The sequence below is a fragment of the Chamaea fasciata genome, unplaced genomic scaffold (genome assembly GCF_029207755.1).
Source record: "Chamaea fasciata isolate MVZ Bird 193981 ecotype frontalis unplaced genomic scaffold, bChaFas1.0.hap1 SCAF_3, whole genome shotgun sequence".
Classification (NCBI taxonomy): domain Eukaryota; kingdom Metazoa; phylum Chordata; class Aves; order Passeriformes; family Sylviidae; genus Chamaea; species Chamaea fasciata.
The window spans coordinates 37,182,992-37,193,072 of NW_027094088.1; the positions used below are offsets into that span (position 1 = coordinate 37,182,992).

The following is a 10,081-nucleotide window of genomic DNA, read 5'->3' on the forward strand; positions in this document are numbered from 1 at the left end:
CATCACAATGAGGTCTCCCTGGAGCCTTCTCTTTTCCAGGATGAACAACCACAACTTTCTTGGTCAGACTTCATAGGAGAGGTGCTGCAGCCCCCTGATCATTTTTTTGGCCCTTCTCTGGACTGGCTCCAGCAAGTTCACATCATTCCTGTGCTGGGGGTTCCAGAGCTGGATGCTGCACTCCATGTGGGGTCTCATGAAAGTGGAGTAGAGGAGGAGAATCACTTCCTTTGACCTGCTGGCTACGCTGCTTCAGATGCATCCCAGGGTCCATCTTGGCTTCATGCCACAAGCTTCCCCTTTTTCTCTTATGTTCTTTGATTCTGTGAAAAGCAAGCCGAGGCTAGGGGTTAGCTAGGGGTGTGAATGACAACAGGGCATGGAGGTAGTCAGCAGTCTGAATCCAGTAAAAGATGGTGGTAAATCAGAGTCTGTTTATTCAGGCAACTCCTTTGTAATCAATGTGAAACTGCATCGTGAATTTGAAATTGCAATCCACTTCCTTTGGAAAAAGCATCACTGCAATAGACAGTAGATAGCAAGCTCTTACAAACCGTTGGCAGTCCTCAGGTTCCTTGAACATCACATTGCTTGAAACTGCTGGGTCCCTTGTCACCAATTTAATACATTCATCAAACCCAAGGCATAGGCCTTGCTCCAAATACCTCTCCCACAGGAAACTGTGCTAAGTGACCTTATGGCTTAATGCCCAAATGGCTCAGCCAGAAATTGAGCAGTACTCCCACTCCTGGAGGAGTGAACCTCCTCCAGGGCCAAGTGAGAAGAGATGGCCACATAAACCTGGTACTAAGGTGGTACCTTAGAACATTCACTAAGTGTGGCCTTATCAGAGGGCTGCCTGCTTCACAAATCCGTCACGAAAAATTGCTGGATACGGTACATGGAATGGACTGCTTTCTGAGAAAGATTAACTTTATAGCTCAGCATCAGAATTGCTTAACTAGGCATGTTTTTGTATTAGATGGTACAATTAAATTTTACAGAAAATGCAGTAGGAAACGCAGAAGTACCAAAGCTGGGTGCAGTACATGTCGGATCATTTATGTGTGATGTATTAAAAACTCATGGGGACAAAGGACCTGGGTTGCTGTTAGGAGGCACTTCTTGCTCTGTGGAGAGTCCTCAGTGTCATCCTACTGTCATTTGTCACAGGAGTTCAGGTGCCCTGACCTCAAGTCATCAATATTAGCAAAAAAAAAGGCTTGTTGTGCACATCCTGGTGGCCCATGTCCTCATCAGCTCCTGAGGTCAGCCCCAGCTGTTTGATGCTGGTTTAGCACAACCATTCTCATAGTGATTTGACACTATTTAATTTGCATGCTCACTTCCATGCTAGCAGTATGTTATTAATCCTACAAACCACACTGATTTATATTTTTTCCCAACATGAATAATAACATGGCTAATATAATTTCCTACTCATCAACTGCCAGATGACTAAGAATCACTGGTCCAGGAAACTGAGCTCTGGGATCTGTCAGTCAGTCACCTGGCAATTCAACCATAAAACAGTCTACCTAAGCAATCTATATCTACTGCTTTTTACAACTTTTTTGAATCATAGGTGCCTTGAGTCTTAACAATGTAAACAACAAAGCCTGCTGCCTCCTAGGCTTGGTATCCATAATGGTAGCATGAATCAGAATCAGCTACACTAATTGCAGTAAATCGACAGCCCTGAGCAATCCCATTTCATTAATAAGAGCATTTCATCACCAGCTGCTCCTTGGAGACAAATGGCTGCATCTGACTTCCTAAACATTGCTTTCTCTTGTCACCCCCAGGGGCTAGTAGCATTTGTGACATCAGTGACCTCATAGTTTGAGATTTTGTACACTTCTGTCCTGATGTCTGATTTTCCTGCCCTTTTTCTTCAAGGGGAATCACAAATTAAAATAAAATAAAATAAAATAAGTGTTTCTTTTCAACACAGACAGAATGCCAGAACCCATGGCTGAAAAATCTCTACCTCACACTAGCATTTTCCCAAGATCTACATCAGGCAGTGTGACATCATCCTAACAACTATTTAAAAAGTCTGGTGCCAGGGTGACAGCTTACTACTTGGCAGGTATTAAATGCTTTTTCCTCTCTCCTTTCAAATACCTTATTTAGGCAAAGAATTTAACCCTGAAACCAAATCCCATGCACTGGCACTGGTCAAATGATTGGAATCCTAAATGGACCTTCCCTCCTGCATTGATTTGTGCCTCAGGGTCTTTCCCCAAATCCACCTGAAATTATAAAAGCTTCTACAAAGGCAAGGGGTTTTGCCAGTCCTCAGTTTAGTGCAGTGTAAGGATCTTACAGTTGGTGTTACATTCACTTACTGAGGCAAGTGGACTTTCAAACAGGAATTTCCTGCATGTGCAGGAGTCTCCATCATGTGATAAAACAAGTGATGTTTACACAACCTCATGGTGAAGAGTTCCACTTGGAGTACTAGGCTTCATCCAACAGCCAAAAGAGATTCCTGGGCTCCTGTACTGAATCCCTGTGTATCACAGATGAAGGGGTCCAGCTGCTTGCATAACACTTTGTGGATTTTGCCACTGAGTTTCAGCTCTTCTGTAAATGGAACAGGACCTTGTGGGAATATGATGTGTCTTTGAGAGTAACTTGCCCTCTCACTGTGTCTGTTACTACAACAGAGCTCACAGAAGTGAGGTGAGAGGGAGGAAATACCAGCCACCTGGCTCATGACACCTTAAGGGTGTGAAGAGTCTTCTCCTAAACACGAGACAACATGAAGCACAACAAGGCTTTGTAAGAACTGCTAAAATATTGCTAATAGTACTCCATGGCACAATGGAGGCAACAAGTGACAGGTTTCAGCAGCAGCAGTTGTTTAATTATGTGGATGAATTATTTTATTCTAAATATCTTTGGGAACCTAAAAGCCATTTCTCAATCAGGAAATGGAGGCAAACAAATAGAAAAGATGCATCTTCCCACAAGAAAGTAGTTCTGGACAGCCTTGGCCATTTTTTTAACTTAAAAGGTAATTGAAGTTTGTTTCACTTTAGTTTCCTGTATCCTAAAATTGTGCCTAGAAGCTAGTTATTAAGAATGTGTTTTTGGAATCAGAATCATCAGTACTTTAAAGTACTTTTATGTAACTTAAAGAAAATTACTTTATATTGGATGCAAAATGAAGCCAGCACAGTAATGGCAGAGGGAGCAGGTTACCAGAGAGCAAATGCTCAGGAGGGAAAACACAGTAAGGTAAAATTTTCCTGAATTCAGATATCAGCCTTGATGATTACCTTGCACTACTGTGTGTGGCACTCAAGCTGATAAAAATAGAGTTATTAAGTAGATCCCTAAGTGTTTGTGGAACAGTTGATTGCATCACCTTAATTAGACAAGAGCAGAATTCCTTAATGTTGTGTTCTTCTCGCTACCTGAGTGACTGCAAATTACTTGGGGGAAGGTTAAGGCTGCTCCCTTTGGGGTGATTTAGGGCAGGTGAGAATGGGATAGACCTGCAGCTCTGGAGAGAGGAAGCTATGGACTGGCCTGGCATGTATTTAGTGAATGTAGGAGTTTTGCCTTCTGATGGCTAAATATTTTTCAAGCTGTGAACTATAAATAGGTATAGCTGTTTAATTTATGTCAGCCTGGTGTACACCATGAGTTTCTGTGACACTAGGTACTGGCTTACACTAGAGGAGACTGTAGCCCTTGATCTGTGCTTTGCCAACACAGCTGAGGGGCTTTTGAGCAGACAGACTGGGAAATTTCAGAGGGGCACTTTCAGATGTTATTGGTCTCCTGTTTGTCTTTCCTACCTTCTTGGGTTATTGATCCTGTGGAAGACAAAGGAGCAACGTGTGACTGTGTCTTAATTCTCCCAAGGCATAGGCCAGATTTTCAAGAAAATCACCCCCGAAGGTGAAGTGCTCAATGCTCACCATTCATTGGAAAAAGGCAAGTAACAGAAGAAGGGCAGGGCACTCAGACAGGAGTGTCTTCAGCGACTTCAGCAAAATTCTTCAGAGGGCATTTGCCAAGGTCCTTGCTGACACTGGATCTATGCAGAGAGGTGTAGAAGGTACAGTGACTGACTTCTCACAGTTAGCTCTCCCAAGGAGACAGAGAAGGCACAGATGTGCAACAGATCTTGAAATGATTCTGAGTAGTAAAACGTGGCTACAGCATGAGATTTCAAGCTCTATAGAACTAATAAGTGTTTTAATGCAGTGTTTCAGTTTTGATTTACATGTGCTACACACACACGTAAACAGCTAAATGGATACTGCAAAGTCAGCTACTCAAAAATGGAAATGCCAGAATTAAAGTGACCTTTGCAAATTTACTGCCTCCTCTGTGGATCTTCATATGTTATGTAGGCTTCAGTTCACACGAGTGCCCGGTAGTTTTTCAACAGACTGTCACATATTCAGAGCAAAGACCAAACAAGCCTAATTTAATGAGGAGTTGTTTAAAACTGTTTTATCATCCCCGTTCAATGTTTATGGCAGCAACATTAGCTAATATTTATGGTGTGCTGTTTAAACCCTCATGGGCATTTTTAATAATACTGTCATAGTGTTCAAGTCTATTTTCACAAATTGTCTGTGAATTGAAGCCAGGGGCATGAGTCTGATCCCGCTATTGTTACCCCAAATGGTGAGTAGCTTCCTTCATGATTACTGGTGCTGCTCTTCAGAAAAAGGAAAGGGAATTCAGGTCTGATTTACAGCTGGTGTTTCATGCTGCTTCTAAATGCCCTCTCCTAGCACTAAAAGGGTGTGAGGGAATGTGACAGGAACGTCTTCATCTGGGATGAATTAGGTTCTCACCAAAGGTACTGAATGAACTTAAAATCAAATGCAAAGATGAGGAATCAGGATTGTCAATTAGAGAGGGGTGTGTCATCATGCCCAGATATTGTTCTGCAAGTGCAGTTTTTCCATTACCTTTTTCACAGTGTCCAGTCACGTACATCTTCATGTGCAGCTCCTTTTAGTCGTAATGCTTGGCCCTCCTGGCTGGTAGAGGCTGAAGCATGCAGAGACAACCTTAACAGCAGCAGAGGAAAGAGATGATGAAATTGTTTTATCATTTTGCTTAACAGCTTCCTCTGTACTCTAACACTGGCAATTTGATAACCCAGCCATGTGTGTGTACAGGGTCAAAACACTGTCCCTTAGCTATAATAGCTACCAGCATAATTAATGGAAATCACAGTGTTGGGATCTAAGATACTGTAATGGCAAAAGGAAAAAGCATGCCTAATACTTTCCTTTGTTATAAAGCTCTTTCAAATGTGCATAATCCTAGACAATTTTCAGCTTCCAAACTGAAATTTCCTGCTGCAGCTCACTCTTCAAGCAATTCTTGGTGAAACAGAAAGATGCTTGCTTTGTTTATTTAAGGTGATAAGAAGCTAAAACTGAAGCAAAAGTATCTCCTGGGGTTGGTTTGTTCGGTTTTTTGGGTTTTTTTTTCCTGTTCAATGAGAAACATTGAATAATATTTGGAGCAACTGTTACTCCTCAGCAATTTACTGAAGAAGGAACTATTTTGTCACAGAATAATTCTGCCAGAGGTTTCTGCAAGTACACATTAATGCATTTTGCTCTAGGCCAGGCAAGTCATCAGATGTGGGTAGAACACATATTCCAATGTTGTTAATTTTCTGTGTTTGTTGACGTGTCAATAATGTTCATTGCTGATGCAAAGACATCAACATTTTTGATTCAAGGAATGAAACCTGACTAAGTGTTGTCCTATATTTCAGCAGGTTTTTGGTACCACCACTAAGGTAGTTTGCAATTCCAGATTTGCAATGTCTGTAACTAGTAACAAAGGGAAAAAGTTGTTCATAAAAAGCTTATGTTTTTCCTTTCTTATTAAAGTAGGACATCATCAAACTGCACAGGATCTATAGCTACATAAGAAGATTTTAATAGTATTATATTTGCTCTCAGAGTATGGAAGTCTTAGAGTCTCCGGAAACAGTAAACCCTATTTTGCAGAAAGGGTTTCTGACAAACCATTGCCGTCTACAGAGCAGTGGCTTCAGGTGCACTGAAGCCACTAACCTGGTGGTACTGCCATTTGTTGATATGTTATATATGTTTTTGAATAATTTCCTGACCAGTGAAGTGGTTTGGTTTTCTTTCTGGAAAAAAAAAATTCTGTAAAAGAGCTTTGGATATTTTAAAAAATTCCTTTCTACATAAAGAAATGAGAACTTTATCCATGCCATAGAGTAGTATATATTCCAAGAAGCATATAGAGGGGATAAAATCATACCTGCTATACCTCCTTAACATTCTCCTCAATGTCTACAGAATGCAATTTATTTTAGTCCTATTCAGTGGTATAGGACAGAATTCTGGAGAAAATGCTAAGAGGTGTGTAAGTGACAGAAAAGGCAAAATGCTATTTTAACTTAAGGTTTCTTAGGTACTGCAATAAAGACTGGCAAAAGTTCTTTCAAAGTGTTTCTCATTTAAATTTTAAAAAAGTTATTATCTAGCAATATAGTTTATATTCTGTCAATCACTATACTACAATGATTTCAATAAAAATGAAGCAAAACACACTTTTAAAAATCCCCAATGAGATGTTAAACTAAATAGGATAATACAAGGATGTGATTCTATGTCAGTATTTCAAACACTAGCACTTACTGATAAAAAACCATTATAATCCCCTCTGGAAACTCTTCCTATTCCCTTCTTGCTGATAAATGGGCCCAGCCTGGAATCTGACAGAATGAAGAGCAAGATCACTGAAAGCCACCTTTATGTCTTTCCTCTCTCATCTTTCCCCTGAGTGTTACATTCTTTGAAGCTGTATGACGTGATAAAGTTGGTTCTTTAATCCCTGTTTCACTGGGCTACTGGCACTACAGAAAACAGTTTGACTGTAGTCAGCTGTGACTCAGATGTCCTCCCTGGTGAGCTGGGAGGTGCACTGACTTTGCCCTGATTATCTTTAAACAGTAGCCAAAAGCAGGCAGGATGCTGCTGGTGTCATCCCACCAGCTCAAGATATTTAATGGAGATACCAGAGTTGCTCCAAACTTCATCTGTAGTCAAGTGGGAGGCAGACACTTGGCGGAAATAAATCAGATAATGTATATAATTTTCATCAGTGATGTGTTGCAATTAATGCCAAGTTTATTCTCTCGATGAGTCAGTTGAAACATCACTCAATAGTACCACAGGAGAGGCCCAGCTTTTGGGTTGAATCCAACCAACTTCTTCATGATTCCTGTACAGCCCCAAAAGAGGGGGTGGAGTGGGTGTGTCTTAATCCAGAACTGCCTATCCAAATTTGTGCAACAATTCTCCCCTTACATTAATGGAGAACTTCTGATCTCAGTTTGAAGCAGAAATTAGGACTGGAGTGCAAATGCTTAATGCTTTGTGTAGCCATCATTTCATGATAAAATGAGGCTGTTTAGCCTCCTCAGCTTCATCTCTCTGATTCCATGCCACACCCCCCAGCAGCTTGGTGAGAATTTCATGTAGCTATCTGAGGTTTGGCCTTCCTTCCTTGCTTCCTCCATCTGCCTGTCTGTGCAGCTGTCTGTCAGTCCTCCCACAGAGGCTTTTCAAAGTTAGCCAATTTTTGCCAAGTAATTTATAAAAGTAGCCTGCCAGTCAAGTACAGAAAACCTGTTAATGTTTGCACTGAGAAAAAAGCCCTTAATCCTTAGTTCAAGCCATGTTTGGCTCAGAGCATTAGGGACCCAAGGCAGGAGGATGTGTGGTGCCCTGACCACAGCTGTAGCAGCATCATGCTCTGGCTGGTGTAAAGCAAGCTCCTTGCACTGGGTCTGGCTGGTACAGACCTGATTCTCCTCCCAGAAGCTGGTATGGTGCTGAGTTTTGGATTTGTGACTAAAGCAGTGTTGATAACATGCAAGTGTTTTATCTGACGCTGAACAGTGCTTGCACAGCATCAAGACTTTCTGTTTTTCCTTGTTGACTAGGTTGGGGCTGAGTGAGAGTCTGGGAGGAGACATGGCTGGGGCAGCTCAGCTGAATTGACCAAGGCAATATTCCAAGCCATATAACATCATGCCCATCCATAAAACCTGGGAGGCTGTCTTTCTAAAGTAGCCATTGCCCAGAGGCTGCTTGGGCATCCATCTGCTTGTGGGAGATGGTGATTGCTTTTGTTTCACTATTATTATATTTTTCATACCTTTCGTTATTAAACTGTCTTTATATTGACACGTGAGGTTTTCTTCTTGCTTTTGCTTTGCCTACTCTCTCCCACATCCTGCTGGATGTGGGAGTGAGTGAGCATTTGAGTAGGTACTTAGTTGCTGGACAGCATCAACCCACTACATTAATCTGTATCTACATGAGTTTTACCAATAGCAGCAGAGATGAACCTTCAGGATAAAAAGTTGAAGCATGTTTGGCAAACAATTGTATAACTTGCCACACTGGAGGTATTCAAGCCTATTGAACATAGCAGATTTACAGTAAAGTAAAAGTACAAATTTAGTAAAGTAGTAAAAGAAATGCTTGTGTGGCGCATGAAAAAAAAACAACATTTAGAGTACAAACACACATCATGTGATTATCAAAGGATGTTTCTGTACTTGCTCACTTTGCAATAACTTGCCTGTAACCTGAGATGCACAGCCGCAGCCATCTAGAACTGTATGAATGCAGAAACTGACAAAAAGAAAGCCATAAAGGAAGTGTAGACGCCTCATAAAGCAGAAGCACATCACTTGGAAACAAGGTGAAGAAGGTTTTGGGTGGGGTAGACTATCGTAGGATGATTATGAATTGCCAGCATGATGTCTCAGTGAACAACGCGTTATGATCTGGCATGGGCCAGGAATGGTTCAACTAGAGGCATGAATGCCATAACAGGTGGTGGTGCAACCACACATGCATCTTATGCCAAATTCCATCACTCATAGTTGATTCTAGGATGTTTACAAAAATGTTTATTCAAACTTTTAAGCTTGGCCTACTAAGCCTAATAAAATGAGTGAGGTGGAAATATGATTGCTGTCTACTCCACCCAACTGGGGAACAAAGGGAGTAGGAAAAAATAACAGGAAAATGAAAACGTTAAACTTACCAATGGTATTGATATAATGATATATAATTATAAGGTGACTATTAATACCTTGACATGAAAAGGTAGCTCATCACTAGGAGCTGGGATCACGCTGCAGAATTGCTTTGCCATGAAAGTAAATGGGACTTAAAAACTGCTTGCCATTGCACTCTGTAAATTAATGGAAAGAGTTACATAACAAGATTCCCATGATAAGAGGCGGACACAACAAACCAGTAAGACCTTTATACTCCTGAGATCTTACAAGATAGAAAGGGAAAGAAATTAGGGGATGTTAAATATCAGGAAAACCTCCTGGTATGGAGATCTCTCTGGTAATGGCATTGACTAGCAAAGGAAGCTGCTGGATCTGAGACAGCAACTGCATTAATAGGAAATGTTTCTGGATCTTTCTTTCTTCTCTCAAGCAATTAAATAATTCATTGAATAGTTCTCAAAGATGGATTTTTCATTTGGGAGTGGGTGAACACAATGCTGTAGGAACATATATGGAGGGACCTCATAAGGTCCTCTTACCTGTCAAAGCTTAACTGCTTATAAAAAAGTTTTCTTTTCCATAATGGAGTGAAGGCAGTAAAAAACATTATTTCTTTGGGCCAAGAAGTGCTACATAATAACAAGTATTCATCATTTGAGACTTGCTAAAGTTCTCCTAAGGCCTTTTTTACAATCTAATACAAATGTCTAAATAAACACAACTAGCAAAATACTCTGACGTTTATACTGTTTGCTGGAAACATAACAGGAAAGTGACACTGGGTGCAGTCATTACAAAGGGCTCTGGATCATGGACTTCTTTGTTATTTGAAGAAGCAAATGTATTGATTTAAAGTTTCTCAGGGCCATATTCATCCTGCATAGCATTCAGGATCAGAGAAAAAGTTTCAACTGTAGTCTTTTATGTATGTGCACTAACTTTGCTTAGAGACTCAAAGAAGGTATTTTTTAAAAGTACATGTGATTGTGACCTTTGACTCTCTGGAATTTTTTT

General features: G+C 40.7%; 1 long non-coding RNA gene across 1 annotated transcript; it reads right to left on the reverse strand.

Annotated features, from left to right (window-relative positions):
- Nucleotides 1-258: 258 nt before the first annotated feature.
- LOC136287669 (uncharacterized) lies at nucleotides 259-9,200 on the reverse strand. Its single transcript, XR_010720245.1, has 3 exons — nucleotides 9,139-9,200; nucleotides 4,944-5,045; nucleotides 259-323 (listed from the first exon to the last, which is right to left on the reverse strand). It is a non-coding gene; the product is annotated as an uncharacterized lncRNA (long non-coding RNA).
- Between the last annotated feature and the right edge of the window lie 881 nt (nucleotides 9,201-10,081).